Source organism: Anticarsia gemmatalis, chromosome 22, assembly GCF_050436995.1.
Source record: "Anticarsia gemmatalis isolate Benzon Research Colony breed Stoneville strain chromosome 22, ilAntGemm2 primary, whole genome shotgun sequence".
NCBI classification, from domain to species: domain Eukaryota; kingdom Metazoa; phylum Arthropoda; class Insecta; order Lepidoptera; family Erebidae; genus Anticarsia; species Anticarsia gemmatalis.
In genome coordinates, this window is record NC_134766.1 from 10,079,072 (window position 1) to 10,106,468 (window position 27,397).

Here is a 27,397-nt window from a genome sequence, read left to right on the forward strand (position 1 = left end):
GTGTAAATAACATTTTTGTGATTAAAAAGCGACAAAATATTACTTATTTATGAACAGATATTATTCAACTGAAACCTCGGCTGGCATGTTAGAGCCTGTTTTAAACAAATGTTCTAATGTATAGTTACCTCAACATAACATAACTTAATAAGTCTCGCAATAAAGCTATTAAGTTTCAGGTCACTCATTATTATTTGTTCGTGTTTGTTATTTCAAGCTCAAATTACATCCTTATTGTACATAATAAAAATACCTACGATACCTTCGTAACTCATAATACAAAAAAAAATTGAATTCAACACTACATTGAAATGGACGTATTTTAAGGCATATGAAGCGTCTCTCGAATTTATGTATGGAAAGAGAAACTTACAAGAAATATCCTGATGTGGTTCTGCTTAGTTGATGAACTTCACTCAGCACACAAGCACTTAAGTATATTGAAAATCTGTAACAAAACCAAAATAGCTGGTTATTAGAAAATCGGCGACCAAAGAGCCTTTTTTTTGTATAAACCTAGAGCTAATATGACCTAAGCCTAATTAATTAATTTTAATTTGTATCTAATACCGACGTACCCATTAAAACTGGAATTCGGTCAATGATGGTTTGATTTCAGTCGGACATTAGGAGCTGTCATCATGCCACATGACAAGGGTTTTACACTATCTTTTCAAGGCATTTGTGATCAACTCCCGAGAGACTGATCACACCTCAGCCTCATTTGTACTTAGTCACTTTTAACTCCTAACTCAACGAGTAAACAGTATATTTGCAAAACTTCGATCAAAATTAAAAATATTATTCAGTAGTAATAAAAATGTACTTATAAACTAAGCCATAATTATTAGATTTTATATTAATGAAACTACAAATTGAACATACTATGCTACAACAATATTACTTACTACATAACCGTACTATAAAATTAATTATAAAATATGAATGTTTTTTCACTGAAACCTTAATATGAATATAAAATAAATATAATAATAAATATAATAATAAATAAATTTAACCCATTAATGTCCCACTGCCGGGCAAGGGTCTCCTCCCGTAATGAGGGAGGGGTTAGGCCTTGAGTCCACCACGCTGGCCAAGTGCGGGTTGGGGACTTTGCATACCCTCAATAAATGTTTTTAAACAAATTTTTAGGCATGCAAGGTTTCCTCACGAGGTTTTCCTTCACCGTTGGAGCATGTGATAATTATTTCTAATGCACACATAACTTCGAAAAGTCATTGGTGTGTTGCCTCGGGTTCGAACTTGCGACGACTCGCGTGGGAGGTGTCAACTTATGCCACTCGGCTATCACTGCTGATTGCGACCACTGGCGCGGGAGGTTAATAACAATATCGTTTATTTTCTCATTAATCTCAATGCACTTCATTCTGTTCGTGACTTATTTAAGCACAGATCAGAAGGACGAGTAGTTTCACATTAACTTACAGATACAATCAAATATCAACTCAAACATAACGGCCATACAGTTCAATATTCTTTGAATAGAACGACCAAGTATGGAGTGAATGGACGCCGTAAATCAGAATTTATGCGGGAACATAAAAAGCATATAAATACACTGACCAGAGGCTGTACTCCGCCATGAAAAAGTTCCAACTACGATCGTGAGAAAGAGACGCAGCTATTTAGTTTGTATAGTGCTGTCTCATACGTAGGGTATAATTTAGATCACTTTAGCATGTTGAATTGTATTGAGTTTATAGTGTAACGTAGTAGTGTAATAAATAATGTGCAAGTTCATTCTTCCAAAATTAAATGGGATTTTTTATAGAGATATCTGTGTTCATTATTCTTTTAGACAAAATCAATGACACATTAGATAAGAACATTGGTGGCAATAATTAACTAAATCAAAACATAACCTTTCCACTGATTTGCTGGCCACCAACTATCAGCAAAGATATTTCAATAAGATACAAACGACTATGCGTGAAATAAGAAAATTCTAATGAAACTTTCTTCATCTAAATAGTTATTTTTATTCAATACATGCATTAAGTAACTCCACGTACCTTTCATAGACCCATTCAATACGAACTAGTGTACATTAGCTATTTTGCACGCACATTTATGCCAGTGCAGGGGGGATCAAAAGGATGAATGTGATATATTGGAGAGCTCCATTAGCCGAGTGAATATTTTGTTTGCGCTTACTCTCTTTCACAGCTATGCGCCTTGCGTTACAGTACATGATTATTATCTAATATTATTAGCATTAATTACAGGAAAACTCAAGGAAAATATAAAAAAAAACAGTCTTGTTTATACATAAATCGAGTCATAATATACAAAATGTATTTTTGTGTCTAACAAATTAGGGATTTAATACATATCTGTCAAATGCTTCAGGGACTTCAATCATTGTATTATTTCATTGTCAAACAATAGACGACATATGTCATCTACTCGTCACAATATTGATGTATTACTTTTTAACCGAATTATAAAACAATTACTGTTTAATCTATCAAATATTTGTTTATTTTTGCAAATTGACCAATTTTTCCGTCAGAGATCTGCATAAATATGAAATTAATTTCTCAGTTTATTTTTACCCTACAGCAATTGCATGCCTTCAAGAAATGTATGAAACACATTACCACAATGTTGAAGGAAATTTAATTTGTCAATAATTTTTAACGGTTTGATATTTCATGCAGATAGAAATTTAATCAACAAAAGCCCTTTTCTAAATAAAGTCGTTTACTATACTAGTGCGAGTGCATCTGTATATGAGTTCACAAAGCGTTGTCTAAGCTGACTGTAGTTAATTAAAACTGAGCTCGTCCTTTATAATTAATCTAGGGGCTCCTTTGATAGCGATCCTTTTAAAATTCCACGTTATATGAGCTGGGAGCTGGGAGCTAAGCTGCTAGCTCGTACAGGGGTTCAATATAACCTTGACTTTGTACCTGCATTGTGTGGATAGAGATCGCAGCTGTAAGTCTTGTCGCAGACAAATCAAGATTAATTTTATTCCATGTTCTTCTTTGCGTTTAACTCAGTTGCTACAGTAGCCATAGGACCCTTGAAATCGTTTAAGAAATGTTCTATGGGATGCATTAAACATGCCAATAAATGGCCTCTACGAGCGTGTACTGTCTGTTGAAATAAAAACAATCCCACAAACAAAATCTCATATCTGTTACTTAATACTTATCGCTGTCATTTATAATGTAGGGCACATTGGCCAGTTACCTGTAGCACGGTACAGTAACTATAATATCATGTTATCTATCACGTTACGTCTTATAGTTTAAATACTAAGTAGGCTGACAACGCATTTTCCTTTACCACTGTAGAAATACACTCAAAAACGAATCTGTGCACTGTACAACGTGAGCACAATCTCATCTAAAACAACGTGAAGCTAAGCGGTTTAATACCAGTTACTTGTAACACTCTACCCAGTGTGTAGGCAGACGCTGCAGGCTTGCACGTGTAATCTCACTAACTGAAGTACCTGCGCGGTGTGTAAGAACACCGACATGTAATCTTGAAGGAAGGTGGGTCTGAGGTAAATGTATGTAATGTTACAGTATGGTGGGATGGCTACACTCGCAGTACGACGGTTAACGTTCACTGCCGTTTAGAAGATAATGTTGTGTTTCTGTTGTGGTATGTTGAGACTGTGTTCGTCGTCTTATTCGTACATCGCGCATCGTTCTATTCTACATTTATTCATTCTCTCTACATGTCTTTTCTCATTTGTATTAGAATATTTCTCAATAGTAGCCCGGGGCTTGGTAGCATCGCCGTGGTATATAGAAATTCATTTTTTTTTTATAATCTTTATTTATTGAGGGCTTTTAACTCTATGAGCTTATGTCAGCCCCATCACAATAAAAACAAAAAATCGACACAGTTATTTTCTTAAAACTACAAAATATAAATTTATAAACACATTTCACCTCACTGGCTGGATAAACTAAAAAAATACTAAACATTCCTATGTCTAAACAATTCAAATTTAAATTATTATATATATATATATATATATATTATATTATTATTTATAGAAATTCATGCCATTGTAAATGATAAAAAGTGGGTGTATTTCACATCGCGGTCCACATATTCGGGTATAACTGATGTGATGTCACGAACAAAAATAAATCAACTTTTAATTTACCGTCTTTAAAGCTGAAGGAACTGTCAACATGTTTAGAATCTCACGTCATCTTAAGTCGGCAAAAGTGATTTTTATTTAAACTCTTTGTTCAAGTTAATAAAAATATTTTTCATATTATAAATTAAAAAATAATCTAAATAAATAATAAAAGGAAAATTCTAGTAAAGCCGTCATAATGTTTAAGGAAGTAATTGTAATTTCAACAAACTCCACGATATTTCTACGGCAGGATTTACCGGTCATCTGCGAGAATATGATGTAAGAGCCTTTCAGATGTTATAATACAATTTGTAAATGAGTAAACAAATTCTACCCTCCGGCATTCCGGTAAGAAGTAAATTAAATAAAACTTTGAGGAAATATTCTTAAGTATTTCGAATCTATTACATAAAGCATAATATTATTATGGATATTTCGTGCAACTAGATATTAACTCAATATTACTAGTGTGAATTGGTCGCTATTGAAGCAAAAGTGTTGATTGTTTGATAACTGTATTAAAACTAAAACTAATGAGATTTTTAAAACGCTTTTGATGATTACCCATACTAATATTATAAATGCGAAAGTAACTCTGTCTGTCTGTCTGTCTGTCTGTCTGTCTGCTACTCAATCACGCCTAAACTACTGAACCAATTTGCATGAAATTTGGTATGGAGATATTTTTATACCCGAGAAAGGACATAGGCTACTTTTTACCCCGGGAAAATGACGCATTTCCCGGGAAAATTAAGGTGGCGAACGAAGTCGCGAATAATTAATGTTATAATGACATTGAATTAACAAAATTCCGTTGTCATGGCAACTGTTTAAATGGCGGATATGCCTTATCGCGACTTCGTTATATTAATAGATATAAATAATGTTGAGAATATCTTTCGTGAAAAAAAAGCATATTTTATATCATCACGCTACGACCAATAGGAGCAGAGTAACATTAAAAAGTGTTACAAAAACGGGGAAAATTCTGATCCATTCTCTCTTATGTTACGCAAGCGAAGTTGCGCGGGACAGCTAGTAGCTTATAATTAAACTTCGCATTGTGTGCACAATAGCTTCAGAACAACAAGGATTACGCTATGACATTGTGTTTATCTTTACATTGCGTTTTTTCTACGATAACTCTGATTACATACATTTGAAACGGCGCAATGGGTATCGGAATTGTGGTCACAAAAATGATAGGTTTTAGTATTGCAAAATATTTTTTCTTATTTTCAGAAGTGCTGGTTGAAAGGATTTCTGTTGTTATCTGAGGATTGTGTTTACGCGTCGATGTCGTGAAATAATATCTTGTTTGAGGTTTATAGGTAATCGCCACGTTTTTTGTGATAGTAAGATATTACGTTGCTAGAAAAAGCATTATTTTCTTAGCAATTATTAGCCACTAAAATACTACTAACGAAATTTTTTTGTGGAATTAAAAAGTTTCTAGCAAAAAGCATGATAGCTAAATATAAAAAAGACCTTTTAAAAAAACACGACTCATTGAGACCCTTCTTCATTTATTGGAGTTGGTTAATAAATCAGCTAGAAGTCATCATTAATACAACAACGAAAAAAAACGTATGTAGAGTTTCATAACCTATCTAACTAACACCTATTATCATAACATTAAACCTTCACCACCGCACTTTCATTCGACACTCACTCAGTTTCCTTGTGACACCAAAACATCAAACACTTCCCTATCCCACACATATACATATGTATATATGTACATATAAACACGCACTATGTCCACTAGTTTGATTTCCTCGTGACATCGCGAGGGACTGACTGTTTAGTCGTAACGAGCGGGCAATATGTCCGGCGATGTGACCCGCGCTGTGGTGACCGCCAACTAACTCTGTTTGTTGTGTTGTATTACGATAGGATTTCCCAAGAGGATCAGCAGAGGTGGATTACACACGTCATTTTGTATTATATGTGCCTTCTGTAAGAAGATTGATTAAAGTCAAAGTATGACTTTTTAAATATTATATTTTAACGGACTGTTGTTGTTACTACAGTTTGCACGAAATAAATTCGTCGCGACTATAAAACTTCGTTTGATTTTTGGACCTTTTTTCTTAGCGTATGGTTAGTGGTCGACTTAGTGTCAAAGTTGTTCAAGCCGCCCAAAGGCCTTTGACGTGGCTAAACGACTGTATTGCTGTAGCAGTAGTAGGTACTATACCTAAATACCCAGTGATAAAGATTTCACATTTTTTCAAACTGCATTGTAAAAATACATCTAGTTCTTGTTACGGCGGTTGTCTCGAAAAAATATAAATAGTAAAATACTACAGGTTTTTCTGTAACTCATTCTACAGTCTGTCTATTAAAGTTATGATGTTATGAGAGTCAATACACAGTGAGGTGTGAAGGCAGTGATAGTAAATAATTAAGTGATCTGCAACAGGTGTCGCTCCTCGCGCACTCGTCCACAACGACTACAACGCCGGCTCTCTCGCGGCTCAATACATACATAATTATGTACATATTATTGTTTTTAGTGTTTGTTGTACTGTTTGTATATTCATTTAACGTAAGTTAGAAATAACTGTGATTTTAGGAAGGCTCACATTTTGAGAAGTGCTGCATGCCGTGGCCTCTGTTATCAGGGTAACAGCTACTTATAATAAATGACATTATATCGATTGACTGATAATAATAATAATGTTTGAGTTCCTTTTTTTCGCAATTGTTAAAACTATTTTCAAGACTGACTTCTAAGACTGTACGTGAGGTCGCAAGCTGATGCGCTTGGAAAGTTCCAATAGGATTTTTCTTTAGAACATATATGGTCGTTGAATACGATTCGCCATCAATACATATGTTTGGTGTAAGTATATGATACTCTGCCGAAGCCAATAAAGCAATGAATTTGAAAAACTTTCAGAGTTATTCACATATTGCACAGATAAATCACGTAACACCGAACGATAGTAAATCGCACAACTTCTCCCGCCTGCACCATCGACGTATGTACCGTATTATGTAGAGCACATCAATTCATATTAGATATGAGCCCGTGATCCGCGCTATAAGGACCATAGTTACGCGTTATATCTGTACACTGTCGATACTATTATTACTTCCGTTACAAAATACAGTAGAAAAACAAGAGAAAACGAGTTTTCTTTAACAAAAATTGATGCACATGAAGTGGTAAAACAAGATTTTTTTACAGATTTTTCTGTAATTTGTAATTTAATTGTATTCATGACTTTACTTTCTACCATGTAGACATTGACGCGTAGTACTAAACCTATCTGGCAACAGATTTTTCTTGCTACAAAACTTATTTATTTCGTATTGAAATCAAACTGTTAACCTCAACTGTCACATGCCACGACCACAAGTAACGTTAAATCAATTTTCTTGAACGCAGTAAATGTATTTTAAATATAAAATCCTAGGAGACGCCATCAAGTCTATCACTACACATATGTACATACTAGCTATGTAGGTATATGTATATATAACGTGTATGTATTGACAAGTTGCAGTTAATTTCCGTCGCGCCGAGCGAACCGTGAACGCCACTTAACTCGTGACCCGACAACCCTGTGTCTTGACATGTCCCAGGGCTGACACTATCACATGATCTTCATGCATTTCAAATAAGTTCCATGTTAATATGATGAGTAAGAAATCTGTGTTATGTTCATACTTATTTCTAGCCATTATCAATAAAAAAATCTTGGAATAGTACGCGTTTTCACCTATGCTTATTCGACAAGATTTTAATACATTATAAACCAAAATGATTAGAACCAACAGGCTGACGAACGTGAGACATTTATTCAAGAGATTATTACCATTACGTTGTTTTGTTAATAAATCTTAGAACTCTAGAATACTAAAGAGCCTACAAAGCTACGTAAACATCAGCTCAATTCCAGGAATCGTTGAACAAAATACGCATGATCGAATACAACGGCGCACTTGTTATTCGTAGCCAGCCCTCGTTTGGTCCGCGATCAGTAATGTATGTTAATGTGCTCGATCGGCGGGAGCACCGACCTGAAGCTGGGGGTGGCGTGGTAGGGGGGAGGAGGGGAGATACAACAGGTATCACGTGCTCACGGCCGCGTCGTAAATAACTTTACTTAACTAATATTATTAAGTACTAGCTGACCCGCGCAACTTCGCTTGCGTCACTTAAGATAATCATAATTTTTCCCGTTTTTGTATCATTTTTCACTGTTACTCTGCTCCTATTGGTCGTAGCGTGATGATATATAGCCTATAGCCTTCCTCGATAAATGGACTATCTAACACTGAAAGAATTTTTCAAATCGGACCAGTAGTTCCCGAGATTAGCGCGTTCAAACAAACAAACAAACAAACAAACTCTTCAGCTTTATAATATTATATATAAAATATATATATATAGTATAGATTAGTTACGAATTGAGGATATATGTATACATATTACTATGATTTTGATAGGTATCATAGATACTGTGTGTTGTGTTTGAAATTCAAGATGGCTATTGGGTCCAATTAACGAGTACGTGAGCTCTCTGTTTAGGTCTCGTAGTTCATCATAATCATCATCGTTCATCACCGCATCATTGGTCGTCTTATGCCAACTAAGTAATAAAAGTGCAGTGATAAAAGGAGGAAAACCCTTTTTATGAGGATTTCAAACTCCATGAATTCCTCTATTTGGTAACTAACACATATTACAGCTTGCTATCTATATATCTATGGAAGACGAAATTTAATGCAGGAAATAAAAGCAAAACTAAACAGCACAGACTAAGCAAGGCAAAGCCTTTTCTTAGAATCATGTGTATTAAGGTGTAAGTTTCCACCGCGGCGAGGCTTCTTAGCTCACAAGATAAAGTCAAACTGCGTGGCTCGGTACAGTCGGCTCATGCAGTATTCAGTGCGAGCGCGTACAGCTCTCGTGTGTGAGCTGTTTACCGCGCTGACTGTACCGCGAGGTACTGTTTCTGAAAAGAGGTTTTACGGATGTGGTTTGTTTGGTTTTATCTTGTATTCTTGATGTTAAAGTTTGTAAATTATTTCACTTTTCGTATGGTTTTGTTTAGTAGATCGTTCGGTCGTAAATCCTGAAGACGGTTCAAAATTAGATGGGAAACTGTGGTGCAAAAGGACATGAGAATTATAAGGAAGGCTGACCCACTACTACATGGGTTTCAAAGCATAGAACAGACAGAGGGGTAGGAATATTTTTGTTAGCTAGCAACGACGAAATCAATAAACACACGAACGTGTACAATCTGAGATACTACAAATAAATCATTTGTTCAACCTCTGACTGACTTTCGACGCATCTCTATCATCATCAGTGGCCTGAGATGCCAGTGCTTGTCGGATGATGTACGCCACGCGTGAGCGTCGTGCCTCAACAAAAATAAGAACGTTGTCGTCACTATTTTTCTAAGAAATTCCCAACATTTGATTCTAAATTATTTTCTTCTGACAAGCGGGTACCCGGCTCTGGGTCAAACGGCAAATAGCTTTTTCTTATTAGTATCGTGGAGTTACTGTGCAAATTACCTAATTCCACGCTCCACTGGTAATACCAACTTTTTGACACGACGGCAATCATTGACTTATCATAATCTGTACTTGAAACGTTCAATTAATTCTCTTCTCTCTCTCTCTCTCTCTCTTCCAACAAAACAAAATTCGTATATAAATATTTTATACAGGCTGTTAGGCAAATAGAAAAATATATTTGTTAATTTATTTTACAGAAATATTAATAAAAATGTAGTGTAAAAGCCATCCAATAACATTCAGTTAGCAATAACACAATCCTCATAAAATTGGATTTTCCGAAATTTTTTTTTCTATTGTTAGTTCCAACATTCCATTGCCTGACTGTACAGCCACAAGCAGAAATATGCATGCACATTTTTAAGCATACTTTTATGTTAGAAAATTCATTTTGTAATTACTGTATAACAATAACAAATTCACGGTGATTGTAAAATGACTCGTAAATGAACAAACAGTAGTATTTTTTCAATTGAAAATAAAAAAATGTTAATTTTACACACACACACACAACTTTACAATTGTAATTTTTTCAATAGTAAATAGACTGGTTTGATAATAAAATTGATTATATATCTCACGCCTTTCATATTTTTGCTGTTATATTTCATATTTTTTGCTCTTGACTGTACGTTGAGTTTGATATCAACAAGTAGCAGAGCGTGTTCGATGCTCGGTTGACTTCGTAAAGCATATATATAGTACTGTATACATTGTGTGTATATAGTACTATATACTGTGCCCCTACAGTATGGGAATACACGTGCGTCGAACATCAGTTACATAAATAACAGTCAATTTCGCGACTCGCTGAATCATTGCGTGAATACTTTTCCTCCTGGTATCTGAAACCTGAAGCAATGAGATAAATGCTCGTATTTTATTTACTTTTACTTGACTTAATATTTATGTATCGTATCGTACGTATATGTATCGGTTAACTTAACTCCCGAAGTAATAGGTTTTTAAACCAGACTATCTATGAAAATCTTGGTGTTAAAAAATAGTCAGTCACAAAAGTAAAGCAAATGATGTCTCATCTTACAAATCGATTGCTGAAACCTTCTAAATAATAAGAACTTAATTAGGAACCATATCCGATTCAACTCAATTTCAGATAAGCTAATTGCAACTGGACATGACACAAAGCGACAGACGCACTACACTACAATATGAATGGACGCGACAGATGGCAACAGATGTCGTCCGGGGACGCGCGTCCGCCCCGCGTCCGTCCCGCGTCCGCCCCGCGTCCGGTGAACAACGTCCGGGCCTGTTACCGGACTGTGACCGACAATATTCGCCAGCTGCGAGCTGAATGACTTTTTAATACGTTTATCGCTTTAACTGTGGACCTATAGATGCATCGCAGCGTCTAGGCTAAGGTTAAGTTTTCCCTAGATGATCAAAGCTTTTTGTCATCCTGTACAAAGGTTTGTTCAAAGTAGATATCTTGACCAGTTTATTATACTGTGATAAGAATTCGTATGTACCTAGTTTAAGAGTGACAAGTCACGTAAATCTCAAAATCTACCCTTAGTTAATTATATTACATATATTCGTTCTATTATGTTATTTAACAAAATAACTTGAATCAAGTTCTCGTCTTAAAATTGTTCACGATTTGAGTAAAGTTAAACCTTGAAGATTGTCAATTTGTGTGAAGTTGTCTGGTTACTGGGGCTCAGATTAAGACCGTTTCGTGTTAATGTAGGGTCGAGCGAGGAATGTAATAGAGAACATCCCCGGCGCCGCCGATGGCCGCGGTGCCGTGGTATGCGAGCCTCACTCACATCTTATTGTATTAACCCTTGTGACTTAATCGTACTTTTGGTACATTTGTTACTAGTAACTTTGCAATATTTGGTAGTAATTTTTCATGGCATCACTATAAAGAGTTGTTTTAGTAAAGCTTTCTTGGAACAGTGTCCAGGGGGCCTATACTGAACATTATTTTCTCCCTTAGTTTATAGTGATTAACACGTTACGTCAAAGCAGCAATGCATGTACCTACTGAATACAATGACTGACAGCAATGTCATTAATTTAAATTGAATGCTTGTAGCTGCTTGTAACTGGTCTTAGCAAACCATACCCTTTATATCTCAGTAAACATAATTTGTTTTGCTCATACCAACAAACATCTGAAAGACCGCAAATCACGAAACAAAAGCAAGCGTCAATACAATGCAACAATTCAGTTCACGGCGACAATTAGACGCCGGCGTCGTCGGCACATCCGCGTCACGTCACCGCCACGTCGCCGCCACGTCGCGGCGGGATCGAGCGCGGGGAGGGGGGGAAAGCGGCAGAGGTCATAATGGTTGATTAGTCCCCGGTTCAGTGAGGAAGGAATCAGTGAAGTGGCAGTTTAACTGCCTCGGTGAACCAGTTCATTGTGCACGTTGTTCCTATTGCTACTGATCTGTTGATCCGGTGTGACGTCAACTGCATAATGATGTATTTATGGGGTCCGATGTAACATCAACCGTACATAATTACAAACTGTTACTTACTTTTGTACTTTTTTTTACTTAATTATCGCGAAATTCTTAAATTACTTTACACACGATATGAAATACTAAACTTTCAGTTTGTGTTTTATTAATTACTGCCTCAAAACTTCAGTATTAATATTTACAAGTAAAGTTATAAACTTCTAGTATCTAAGTAAATTTTTTAAATATTTAAAACGAGTACTTTTGATATTCATAACTTTTGTATGTGAAATTACGTAAAGTTATTTAAAGTTAGTATGTAATCGCTTCAGTAGTCGACTCTCATCAATAGAGCGCACTCACTGAGCCGCTGCGCACGGTTTAATTAACTCCCTACTTCGGATACTATCTGATATTAAAACTAAAATGAACTGCGGTAGTGTATGCGTTATATAACATGCTTTTTGGACTTATTGGGTGCATCACCGGTCGAGTATGATTTTTAAATGAATAATATTAACTATCGTGTCACATGGACTTTTATACACTAAACAAGTACAGCCGATTAAACTTAATTGAAGTTTTCTGATTGAAACCTGCAGTGGATGAGTTAAATATTATGGCAATGGCCTTATGTTACATGACCTGAAAATATATATAGGTTTATAAAAGATCTGCATAAACAATATGCATCATCAGCCTAGTGAGTCTTACCTCCTTATTAGTATTTTACTGCGAAGTTGTTCGTACGGAAATGTTGCAGGTTGTACGTTTTGTGTAAGAAAACTTAATAATAACAATTTGTTTTTTTCCTTAACCATTACTTTTTCTAGGAAGTTGTATTAAACGTTGTTGCTACACGAGCGACCGGCTTGCTGATCTTAGTTACTGAAACGTTTTTACTACTTAACATTGATTTACACGTCATCTAAGTTAACGAAGACTATGAAACGACTACTAATAATATATGAATGTACATGGTTATGAGCTTTCAAGTTAATTTTATTACCACATTAAATCGAAATCTGAATAACTATCGCACAAGATGCAGTAAGGAACATTGAGTGACATAGAAATAATATTAAACATATTTACCCTATTTTATTATTAGGAAATTACAATATAAAGACTTTTTTTGAGATCTTCAATCCTCGAAGAGTATTGACGTGAATAAAGCTAGTTCGTGTTTTAAAGTTATCATCGTGGCGGCGTCAGATCGACAGAGCGACGACATATAGACAGGAGGTGTTGGGATGAGCTCGCGACCGGAATACACGATGTGCTCGACCTTCAGCGTGCTCAGCGTGTCACAGTGTTGTTGTGATTGTGTTCAATAAGACAGGGGCGTTATATGAACAGGTGACGGGTGCGACACGATAACTGGAGATGAGTAGGGTGAATGACCTACTAGCTGTCTTTTTATTAAGCGTAAGATAAAAGTTTGCTGCGTATATTTTGTTAAAAATTTTACCTGTCTTAGAAAATAGTGTAAAGAATTTGAATCACCCAATTTGATACCGAAATTTCAGAGATTATAAAGAAAATTAAATTATTTTATCGTTCATCCAATAAAGATATTTTTTTGCGGGGCTCTTATATTTCAGCATTTCATTAATGAATTAGTGGAATAGATATTTCGTAGTTTATGTAATTATTAAAGTCTAGTTTTAGTATCGGTGAGTGTAAAAATATCTTCGATTGGTTTTCTTTGGACAAAAAATAAATGTAGTCAATGTAGCAGACGCGGATATTTGATACAATACATAATATATGTACATGAGATTTGTGAACGAGCTGTCTTCGTAGCTCACTCGGAACGTTTGCTTACTTGTCTCTTTTATTCTTCTACATACATAAACTAAAATATTTTTTCATGTTTTTCTTTCTATTTTCTAACTTCATTCAAGAGCCTAATAACATAAGTATAACCTTAAATATAGTGTTGAATAGTTCTGTGTATAAAATTATACGATTTTCAAAAAAAGGAAACATGCCACCTTTTTTTTTTTTTTTTTTCGTCTGGAGGTAGCGGGGGTCTGTCGGGCTCTCCCGCCGGCTAGGCGTTCCGGCTTTTAAATTTGGGCATACCGACTAAAAACCTGACGGTGTTCCTTCAACTGTCACCATAAAGTGGCCAGGACGCGGTACCTCCGATTGGATACTCCGCGTCCTGCTATCGAATAGAACACGCGCTCATAGCGCGCACTCCGTCGATCCCGCGCGTCGACGATCCTAGATCACGCCGACGCGTTACGCATGCCACCTGCCTTTTTTCAGCTGTATCTTATAAGAAATAAACAACTATATTAATTAGTACGACGGATCTTGCCTTGCAATCAATGTTACTTATTATATTTCCTAATCATTAATAACTGTATTAGTTATGTGTATGTTTCTGAAATTAGTCCTATGACAAGGCAACGAGACAGTGTAAGGGATAATTAGCGATGTTAACATAATATAACTATTATATTATTTATTATATCATTATTAATTAATGTCCCTACTATTAGTGTATCATTCCTATTTATTTTCCATTATTATATATTAGAAATTGTATTTGATTAATATATTTCCTATTAACTAGTTAGTCTGGTTTGCTATCAAAATTAATCAGAAAACGTATTTTACCAGCGTTTACACTTACATTTAAAACTTGTCAGCCGTTTATTATGATTGCCACGATTATGTTAGAAACATCTGAATAATATCAAACTTAAGTTGGATTATCTATAACCTTCTCTCACACATGCATTAATAAATTCCTTCATATTCTTGTGAGTGTGTCCAGTTATGTATTCAAAGACTGTCAGCGCAATATAAGGTTGCTGTTGAAGTGCATTCAACACAAAAGTGCGCTGCGAGTGACCTCACAGACCTCACAGACCTCGCCCGCCTCGCCCTGACGGAATATTAATGTACTTGACTGTACACCGACATCGCGTACAGTCAGAACGAAAAGTTGTTCAAGAGTTCAAAGTTTCCGAATATCGGTGAAACATTTGAAGTTTCGAAATATCTATAGATACCCCTATCTGCCTCCGTAGTTCTAAAGGGCTATATAAGATTGCTTATTACCATGGTCTTGAGATGAACATGTCAAAATATAATTGAGTGTTTTATTAGAGAATTCTTACTAGTAACTGTGAAATGTCAGTGTATTTAACACACATACGTGTGAGAGGACAGTAATTAAGAAAATTAAAAACGATAAACAGTCAGGCATACGTCTACAAATTGACTATAAACTTGAGTCTTCACCACAAAAGGTCGTAACCGCCTACACAGTTAACTGACTTACGACTTTATGTCAGCAGTGTAGTAAGTTTTGTGACTATCCGTACAGGAGACGAGGTTTTATTTAGTTTACAATTTGAGTGAATCCTTTGATCCGCGCAGTTTTATGAGTACATACAAATTGCTAGTAAAGAACACTCGTTTAATCTTCTACGGTATGTTCACTTCATATACAGGGTGAATAGAGATGAGATCTGAGAGATACTCTATGAATAAATCTAGCTTATTTTGGACACTTCAGGACCGTTGTGTTAGATGGCTCTATATATTCCAGATTCATGGGTTCTTACACATATTACTCATAGTTATGTTTCGTGTTGGTTATTTGTATTGTATGTTTTTAGAGTCACGACATCAGATTATTTTCTTAGTCCCGAAATAAACTTTAAAGAATAAGTTAGATATCTTTCAGATCAAGAATCTTTGAAACTTTTTTTATTTGTACTACATAAGATATTGTATATGATCAGCACTTTGTAGTACGTACATTGTGTAAACTTGTGTTTGTATGTCAAGGTGACCTATTTTCTATGTTCTGACATTGAAAAAATCAATGTTCGTAAGTGGGAATCGAATCTTCATACAAATGCTAACTCAATGTCTCGACACATTTAACACAGTCATTCGTAGTACAGTTTCGTAGCACTCGCTACGGCGTAGACGTCACGTAGCTGCTACGAGACAAGTGGACGCCTTGTTTGACAAGATTAGCCGAATTCTTTGGTGTTACATAAAAACATAGTTTAAGTTAAGTTTACATAGTTTTTGTGTATCCAAAAAGTACACACTTTTAATGTCTAATTAAAGATTGAAAAAAAACTATTATTGATCAAGCTACTAAGACATTATACGCAACTTTATTAGTAGATCTGTAGAATACAGACTCTGAACGAATTTTTTAGGTATTGGTAGGAAGATATCTAAGTGTTGGCTACTTTCTAAAGTTTCGAACTTTTAGTCTGTACTTAAAACATAGTCACAGTTCCAAATCCACTTGAATATTCCGTTCTAATGGAAAATAATCGAGTGCACTGAACCGCATTAAAAGGATTAAGTGTTACTCTACACCCTTTTTCACACGCTCACACAATCCTAACATTTTCATAGAGATTTGATTTCTATTTTATTTCCAAAGAGAAAGTTGCAGTTACATAAATAATTCAATAGTTTCACTACTATAAGAGCTTTTGCAGCTAAGCTACCGGGACTGGTTTTAGAGAAACGCAGCACAGAGATGGATGAAAGCCAGGACTCTAAATAGCAGAGGCTATTTTATAAGAGACTGAAAAAAGGGCATTAAGCTACGACAGTTTCATGCCCTATTTTAACTCTTAGAGAGCAATCTCGTAGTTGTATATTTAAAAGTATCTCTTCCATGTAACGTCGTGGTTCCCGCAGAACAAACGGAGCGTGGCGTTTTTAATTTGAGCGTAGATTGATTTACGAGCCGCGCGTATGATGAACGACGCGACTTGGAGCTAACAGCACTGTGATACCACACGACGTACACACGAAGAACTGCAAACAAGTTAACTGCTTGTCTGCTTTGATGCACCATGTTTACTGCTGCTATCGTGTTCAAATATAGATGAGTTTTTAACGAACTAACACAACACATTTGATATACATATGTTGTGTCATTTTGATCTGAATATTTTAAACTATAAAATGTTTATATGCGTGTTCATATTTGGACATATTTTAATATTATGCCACATGAGAGACAGAGATTTATGTAGGTATATACTAAAAAGACAAAATGCTTTTATACTTAAATCATTTGTAAGTGATAAACACGCATATTTAAATTTTCGATTCCCTATTCCAGCGATAGCGGCTGGCATAGAGACTATATTAATCAAAGAAAATAAACAAAGAACTTTTTTAGTTTATTATTTATTTTCACAAAATACAGGGTCAAAACAACTCTCCTAATTACTTGTTTTTTTACACTATTACTAACTTTGCTGACGCGCACTCAGTTTGGGAAGGGATCTTGAGGAGTAAGGGAAAAATAACGATCAAGCAGAAGGCCTTCACGTTTCTTTATAGGTAAGCTATAAAAACACTTCACATATTGCTGATAGCGGGATCTGACGCGATAAGTACAGACAAGAGCGCCTCCAGCCAGCGGTGAGAGGCGCACACTGCGTGGAACGGAACGTAGTTAACTACCTTTGTTTAAACTAAAGAGGGGGGAACTTGAAAAGGTCATGTCTTTGTTTTGAACAACGCTAGATAGTGTTGTAAATGTCAGTTTTACGAAAAACACTTCTTTTCGGCAAATAATAACAGTGCCATATGAATGCGTTTACTGGGCATCGAGTTAGTGATATTCTTGAACTCAAAATACTATTGAACTTTCGGCAATATAACGGCCGCCTCTAAAATTTTTCATTGGAAATCGAATTAGAGACCACGTTATTAGAAATTACACACAAAATCTATGGTATGAACTTAAAAAATCATTTTATCTTTATCATACCGAAAACATTTGGTAAAATTAGTGGCAAACTACCAACACGGCGACATTTAAACGTGACAACATAACTTGGAAGATTACAATTACATCAATTAGGTATAAGCTTTGTAATAGAACCCTTATCACATAAACACACATTAACATTATAATCTGACACCATCGCTCACATTCCACACCTCATACTCACATATCTACACAATACATATTTCCATAGTACACAAAATACGAAAGTCAGTCTGTATTATGGTATCACGACTAACTTGTTGAACCAATTTAAAATGTTTCAGGCTACTTTTTACCTATAGAGAGCGTCTTTCTGGACAGGCTGTAGGTTTTATAATATCATGCTATAACTAATAGGAGTGGAGTGGCAACAAAAATGTCGTGAAATCTAAAGTCCACGCAGGCGTACTCGCGGACCGCAGTCAGTAGCATTGTACGCAAGCAGAACCACGCGGGTCAGCTAGTTACATGCTAATTACATTGTCACGTCGTTACGAGTGTCGGCAAGTATTCAACAATTACTTTAACTAATTAGTTCAGTTTTATCGTTGCTATTAACATTGTAATGTTTTAACGCGAGCAAAGAACGACATTATGTTATTTAAAGCGAACTCTTTTCAAAATTAAATAACATTACGCTATGAATTTTAGGAGATTAATACTATAGGCGTTATCTTCTATTTTGACATTCAAATAATTTGTTAAATCTATTTTCGCATTAAAGACAAACCGTATGCCGCGAAGTCTTTTACAATGGACACAAAGCATACCCAAGCTCAATATCATTACATAAATATTTGTTCCGTAAGATGATTAGACATCGGATATAACAGTGTGTTGTAGGAATAAGTTTTTAGTATATATTACAGTTTTGGCTTAAATATAAACTGAAGTTCTATCATAATATCGTGATTATAGCGTTTTAAAAATTGATTCTTACTGTTACCTAACCTTACCATAATGCGATTCTCAATCTAGATATTCATACCCAAAATTCTAGTGCAAATATTTTTGTTTCAAATTATTCCACCGCATTGCACTAGCACAGAGCACAAAGTAATGCTAACAAAAAATAAAACCTTCACTACTTTTCAGTTTCTTACTGAAATACCTGCACGTATGTCCTTCAAACTGCAGCACTCAAAGGAACAACTAAACATGCGATTATTAATGAATTGTGACATTTTCAAGTATGTGGTGGGTGTTGTTGTGACGTCATACAGTAATGTGTGACGTCACTGTCTCCGTTGTCCGCTTATTGTCTTTGAACTTTTAATAATAGCGTCTTATTTTATGACATTCTATGCGACCACAAAGAAGTTTTCAATTATTCAGTGAAATGTTTATTTTCTTATGCATTGTGAAAGGGTATTATTTGAAATTAGTTATGATTAATAAAGATATCAGAAATAATGAAAGTTTTGTGCTTAGTAATGGTATGAGAATGCATCTGCTGATTTCGTAACTTTGGGGCTTTCTATCTCGGGTCCAACAAGGGACAACTACATTATTACAGTTTCTACTGAAATTTAAGTCAAAAATTAGAAAAATACTGAGCCCTACTTACGAACTCAATACTTCATCATAGACAGGTAGTCACACATATTGGCAATTTAAAATATGATAGTTTACTTAAAAACCGTGTTGGTGCTTCCAAGAATCCCTTAACAAAAGCTATAGAAGTCGACACCGTCGCGTGTTATCACAGAATGTTATTACATCCCCGTGACGTTGGCGTCGGTTGTAGGCAATGTATGTGATGCTTCAAGAACGTGTCTCAATAGCGCGCCGCACAATCTGTACAAGGTGGTGATAATAACACGAGTTTGTGAACAAGATCGCATTACATTGACGCTTACATACCAAGTACAATCTGCTGTGTTATGGTGTATTTTACGGTGCGAGAGAGCGGTAAGGTTTAAAGCGAGATTCATGTTAACATATGAAACTAAATAGTGCAGTTCTAAAGAGTGTCATGAGTTTGACTACCCCGTTGCATACCTGTACATTTGAGCGATCATAGTTGTTTCGCGTTTTGTTGTACTAAGCTGTCCTTTTTGATTGTAAAAGTCCTATTAGGCAAGATAGATTCTAAGAAAATAGGAAATTGTCTTAAGAATAAAAAACGATCATGTATCAAACCATGTAAAAAGCCATGTTATACAACAAGATGACTCATTACACAGCTTTGACTGTAGAATATTTCAAGGCCATCTATAAATGGGTCTTTTTTCGTCGGCTGAGTCTCTGCTCCCATTGTTTCGTGAAGGCGGCGCAGTCACCGTCGCCGCACTGACTACATCTCTCTATTACGTACTGAATACTTGTAATAATGGTGTTTTACCGCGGTTTTGTCTTGCGTTATGTGTGTCTGTGTGTTTATGTGTTGGTGTTTATGTTCACTTCAAGTGTTATGTTTATTATGTTCTGTGTTATGATGAGGTAATTCAAGGTTTTGTGTTGAGCACTGTGTTGATGTTTAAAACGAAAATATGCAAGTTTATAGGTTATTTTATAGCAATATTTGAGGAGAGAATCTTTCGTATTTTACTGTTTAAAATAAGGGGAGGTAGTCATTGTTTTTTTTTTGTTTGATAACGTGCAAAAGATATTTCTATACGTTCTGTTAAATTCATACGAGAAAAGACTAATAAATCAAAATGTTTCAAAAGAGAAAAATCAGATAGGATTTCTATCCTTCAATAACCAAACATAATACACACAACAAAGAATTTAATCTTGTACAAAGTAACATATTGGACGATCGACATACATTGCGTGCTTGTTTACAGAGCGCAATACACGTCTGTCTGGAATTTATTGATAGCCAGCAACGTATGAGGACGTCAAGTGCACTGGTAAATAGTCGAGATACGCGACAGACGCGCGCGAACAAACACGGTGACAGTGTAATATAAGTCGATTGTATTTTTCAATATGTCTGATATATTTGACAAGTTCAAGTAAAATCTTTTATAATATAAATCTAGAGAATTCAAATATCACCGGAGTAAAGCTTTTTAAATATTGGCAAATGTTTGAAATCAAAGTACTATGAATTCTATGATATTACCTACTTTTGGACGTCCATATGACGCTGCAGTTAAAGTAAGTATGTGGGTTGTATTCCGTCATGGAACTAATATGAATCGATCAAGTAAGCGCTTGCGATCTTGCGTCCCTAAAATAAATGATAGCCGAGTTAGCTTTAAAACAGATATTTGAGCAAAATGTTTTTATATCAAGAAAATTTTAACTGAAAATGTTAAAATAAAATGTATTAAGACAAATTCAACTTTCGATGTTGTGTTTCAGGAAGCATTATAGTTAGACTATAGAGTTATGTCGACATTGTTCACGATGTGATTCCATTGAGCTGATAATTTACGACACTGGCAGTTGGCATGTGGCCAGATGTGGCCAGACGTGGTAACGCGTGGCATGACGTGGCCAGGTGTGGCGCGGCGTGGCGAGGATCTAACTTCAGTGTCAAGTAAAATGTTATATATCAGAGGTGCTCAACCTGTCGCATCCTTGAACAAGGACATTTTTATATTAAACTAGCTGACCCGCGCAACTTCGCTTGCGTCACATAAGAGAGAATGGGTCAAAATTTTCCCCGTTTTTGTAACATTTTTCATTGCTACTCTGCTCCTATTGGTCGTACCGTGATGATATATAGCCTATAACCTTCCTCGGTAAATGGTCTATCTAACACTGAAAGAATTTTTCAAATCGGACCAGTAGTTCCTGAGATTAGCGCGTTCAAACAAACAAACAAACAAACTCTTCAGCTTTATAATATTAGTATAGATACTCAGTTGTCTGGCGTAGTCTCACGCACATAATAAGGTACGTATAGCTTAGTTTTTACCAAATACAGTTTCCATGTTATGTTAGTTTGATCTAAAGTTAGCTTTAAACTAGGTTTAGGATAAAGGAATTGATATTTTACACTTAATGTTAAATTCATAGTGTTATTTGAAAATATTATAATATAATATTCAAAAATGGTTTATTTTAATGAAAATGTTGTTCCCCACAGGTTTTCATTGTAACTCCTACGCGTTCTGACTCATGACTAACATTTAACTTTGCGTATTCGTCGGAGAGCTTTACTTCTCAACGGTTTGTCATACGAGAGAGAAAATAAATTAATATTATAACTTTTACCTTTAACTAGAACCGTGACCTTTCTAAAACCATTTCTTTATTTTTATAAGTATCCTGTCCTGTTACTGTGAGACAGGACATTTTACAAGGATTGATGAATACTTTTAACTCTTTTGTCCGTTTACTAAATTGAATAAATACTTTAAATAAATTATATAAAAGAAAATAACTAACAAACGTCCATCCATCTTTGAAAACTTTGTAGTTTGTAATACTATTATAGTAGAATGAACCAGCAATAGAAAAATATTATGTTATTATATTTTATCAACTCTCTTCAACATACACGACTAATTGCAAATTTTATTACTAAAACAAAAAAAAAGTTTATTTGATTAAATTAAAACCTTAATTTCTACAGTTTCAATAGACATATTTCACAACATCAGCAAACAAGCAAACAAACAAATAAAAACAAAGCGAGTAAAACGATCATAGAACGAGATCAGTAGTTCAGATAGATATTTACGATAATGTGTTGTGAAACGACAATAACATCAATACTGCGTGGTTATGGTGCTCGTTAATAACAACCACTGACATACAATACATATAAGTACGCTATTATTTGTAGTTTTTATTTATAACATACATACGTACATAATATCAAGCCTGTATTACCCAAAAGTATTAATAATGTTGTCCCATGTAAATAGGCTCACCCCATTATACTCTGGACTACTATTGAGAATAATCTGAGTACAATTACATATAGTGGGTAAACTATGGAATTCTGGATAGAAACTTCAATCATCAGAGCTGCTCTAAAGAGTGTTGATGGCGGCAACTAAATACGTTTTTATCTGATAAGTATCCGACAAACCGGACTCTTAAACCTTAAGTTAAGTTCTTAAGTTACCATAACTTACTTATAATGACGACTGATGTTACTTTTTTATTTTGTCAATTTACTTGTGTACTGGAGCCCAAGATACAGCCTAGCCTAGTTTAGTACCTATTGTAACTTTGTTCTTTTTCTGGAAATAAACTTTTTATCTTTATCTTCCCTTTAAATCGGGTATCTTATGGAAGACTAGCTGACCCGCGCAACTTCGCTTGCGACACATAAGAGAGAATGGGTGAAATTTTTCCCCGTTTTTGTAACATTTTTTACTGGTACTTTGCTCCTATTGGTCGTAGCGTGATAGTATATACTATAGCCTTCCTTGATAAATGGGCTATCTAACACTGAAAGAATTTTTCAAATCGGACCAGTAGTTCCTGAGATTAGCGCGTTCAAACAAACAAACAAACAATCAAACAAACAAACTCTTCAGCTTTATAATATTAGTATAGATTTTCCCGTCGCAAGAAAAGGACAGTATTCGGTACTCTAGGTAGCCCCTAAGAAAGGTCAGTTCGATACTTTAGCCTATTATCGTCGGTTGCTGTCAACTTGTAACGAATTGATTGTTGCTATAAATATATCGCATTGTTATTTATTCACGCTAATAGCTTGTATTGAACGTGTAGTTGTATCACCAATTATTATGTACGCCATGATTAACTTGTGTTACAGTTTTACTTTAGAACATTAAATATGTAAATATAATGAACGTTTTATAATAGCGCTGTTAATAAGACTGTATAGTTTAACTTAACAAACATTTCTTGTTATGTTGTAAACTGTAGAAAACTATAATAAATATCATAAAATTAAACGCCTTTATTATAATAAAGGCAAAATTTATCCCAAAGCAGAATATATCTTTGTGACAAAAAAACCGTAGCTTCTACCTTAAAAAAGATAAACTAACCAAAGTTGCGTTACTATCCGTGTCTTGTATCTACTAAAGCAAGCAATTTGAACACATTCGCTCTACATGTCATGATCATTCGGGCTGCTAGTCGTTCCGTCACAGAACGCCGATCTATCAAGAAAAAATGGTCTATTATACTATTAGTTAATAGTGATTTAATAATACCTTATGGTTGTTTGTCTTAGATACAAAGAAAAGTATTTAATACAATCTATTGTGTTACAAAGCGTTAAAACAGAATGAACAAAGATATGATGGCGACGTAACGTTTAATGTTTGTTTTTAACATCCACCGCGTTCAGTGTTTTATCTCCCACCGTTATATTGTGTACAGTCAACGACAATAATGTACAGCCACATACTTTTTACAACTCACGTGAAATGTAGCACATCTCTCTTTGTAGCCATGGGAAAAGTTAAATTAGTGCGTTTTTTTTTTGTTTAGTTACAATCCCTTTCTGTTCACGCGCAGTTTATTTTTTTTTATGTGACAAGTTTGGGTTATTTTCTTCACATTAAGATTAACTTTACAAAGACAATGCAGTTTGAATTTTTTTAGTAACAAAAAAATGCCTGAGATGACAGTAATAACTTATATACAAAACACTGATATTTGCAACATTGCTTTGAGGAAAATGCAAGGATAAAAAAAAATACATACATAGTAACAAATTATGCTCACGGCTGTACATTTTGTTTCAGGTATCTACAGCGACAACGTTGTTTCGTGTGATTGACTAATATAAAAAGACGACACACACGACGCGACACGGCTCGACACAACACGACACGACACGGGCGGCGCGGCCCGGACACGACCACCTAAACTGTTTATGAGCTATGAATGTTCCACAACACAGTTATCAACCTGCCGCATTTAAAACATTCACGGATTCACGTGAATTGTGTAACGTTAAGAGGATTAAAATGTAATGATAGTTAACGGTGAGTTGGATAATTAGGTGTGTTTTTCATTAGCTTTGGAGCTAGACTAGACCTAGTAGTTAGATAGCCAGCAATTGTGAAGCTATTACAGAATTGTTGAGGATTTCAGAGCCAAAAACCTAAATCCAAAGCTAAAACCGAATGTTTTAAGCTAATTAAAGGAATAAATGATGCAATGCAACGGGCATGAACCTACATCTATACTGACTATCGGATCAGTCTTTTCAAACCGTCATTGGCACTAAAATATAGCGTACTCAATAAAGCAATTTTCACCGCAAATACAAGAGATATCTTCGAACTAACTATACAATAAAGTACCGTTCTCAACAAACACGATCGATACAAAATTCCCGATACGACACTAGAGCGCGCCACTATCGCAATAATGCACTAAATAAATGAATGTTTGTTGTAAACTAACGGCGGCCGCCGGCAGAGCGCGCCACCAGCGCGTTAGACCACTAAATAACATAATGTTCGCAGTAAACACGTGAAATACTGCACTGACTGCCAGTTACGATAGTTCACAGTTTCACGCTCACCGAACACTGAAAGTGCACTGAACATTGTTGAATGAAGAAAAATAACTAAAGTTATGTTTGTGCAAACGATCGACGCTGCGACGCGACGGTAGCTTCGTTATCAGATTAAGGTCTTGGTTTTCGAATTCCACTATCGATGCGATCTATAGGAAACTTACTAAGAAGTGGTTCTACGCAACGCAAGCGACGGAAATGCGGTTAAAGCAAATGCCTTACTCTTAATTCTTTTGATATAGCTACTAGTAATAACAAAACAATAAAACGTGAAGGTTTACTGCATTTTGACATTTACATTAAATGTCACGTCGCATGGCAATGCATTGCGTATATCATGCGTAAAACAGGAAACAAAGCATTTCAGCAAAACTGGAGAATTTTATAATATTTTTAGTTGCAAGCTTTCGTGCCAGTCATCATAAAATATAAAGCGTTCGCAAGTAGGTACCTATTGTTACAATTGCTTCATAGAACTAACATTTAGTAACTACATCATTATTTGGTAATCTTTCTCATTATTCGGATGGCGCGTTGCCATGGCAACCGGCTAATGAACTCCAATCAACAGAGATTTACATATTGAAGCGCTACGATGACTTTGTATTAATAGCTTACATTTATTACATTCACTGTTCATTATTTTGTTCACTTCATTCTGTTGTTCAATTGAAAAATGACGTAACTTAAGCTGCACGACGGTAAGGATGTATCACTTTGTTTTATCCACTTCTGTACCGATTCAGTAAATTTGGTTCTATAAAAAATTATAAAAGGCAATAAGTAACCTAACCACTCATTACTTATGGAGGAGACCCATGCCCAGCAGTTTGCCCTGTAGTGGGACAGCAATAGGAAAAAACGAATCCTTACATCGGACGCGCCGCTTAAAGAACAATCGTGATAGCGCTTGATAATATAGGCGTGACATTCTTCCTAAGTATGGATTTGCACAAGTAATAAAACTGTATCATGTCATTGTTACTGAATAAAATATTATAAAGTTCTGTAGGTAATGCCTTACTACGGTTCCCGTCGCCAGCAACCACTCTCGCATTTTAAATACCAACTTATATGATTGAATAAAACCTTTTTCAAAGCTTCTAATTTTCTTAACTTCATTCTAGTGAAGTCTTTTTACATTTTTAGATCTAAACTCAGCTTTATTTAAATTCCTTTTCATTTGTTTTCTTTAAATATTCCACGCTACGCCAAATATTTCAATTATTTATTATCCTTAAATCCAAAGAATGTTCAATTAGTTTGTACAGTCGTGTCTGGAGTGCGGCGACGACGGCACCCTCGCGTGACTACGCATACAATAATTACGGTAAACATATGTGTACTATTATACATAATAACCCGTATTTTTACAAACACAAAACTTTTAACAAAGGAACAGACGGATTTACTACTAAACTTGACTTAATTATACAACCAAATTGGAATCGTAGAATTGATTTAGACTTAAGATCTCAGATATACAGATACACAGATATTATAAATATAGAAGTCTGTCTGGCTGCATATTACATTTTCGCAGCGAAGTTGCTGAACCGATTTTGATGAGTATAGAGATATTTGAAGACCAGGAGTTAAACATAGCTACTTCTCATAACTTTTAAAATTTAACGTTGCATGTTTAATATAATAGGGTACGGGAATTAACGAGAACATGCATTTTACCGTGGAATATTGTAAATAGCTACTTCTCTTTCCATGTGTACTGGATCAGAGCTGAGCGGGTCAGCTAGTTATCGATAAACCAAGATTCCTCAAGTTGATGTAAACTCGGCTGACGCAGGCATCAGTCGGTTACACCGCCCACATGTGGACCGTCATAAATAACTGGCCGGTTGTAATCTGTGAGAGCATTCCTCAAGGGATCGGACCGCGGCGGCCATTCTATTATTGCTATAATGTCATATGTCAGGTACCCGACTAATCTCAGATTAGGGTCCACTATTATTAAGATGTAAGTAATTTTCCATGTTCACAACAAAGCCAAAGCAAAAATATATTTTTGAGTCGAAGTTATTGCTGAAAAGGAGATTATTAGAATATTATATTCATATGACGTA

General features: G+C 35.3%; 1 protein-coding gene across 1 annotated transcript in view; it reads right to left on the reverse strand.

Moving 5' to 3' along the window:
• Nucleotides 1-27,397, reverse strand: part of LOC142982569 (inactive dipeptidyl peptidase 10) — a 533,383-nt gene that overhangs the window by 494,453 nt on the left and 11,533 nt on the right. Inside the window, exon 2 of the mRNA XM_076129128.1 lies at nt 374-448. The gene's annotated coding sequence lies outside the window, so the exon portion shown is untranslated. The remainder of the gene's footprint in view (nt 1-373; nt 449-27,397) is intronic.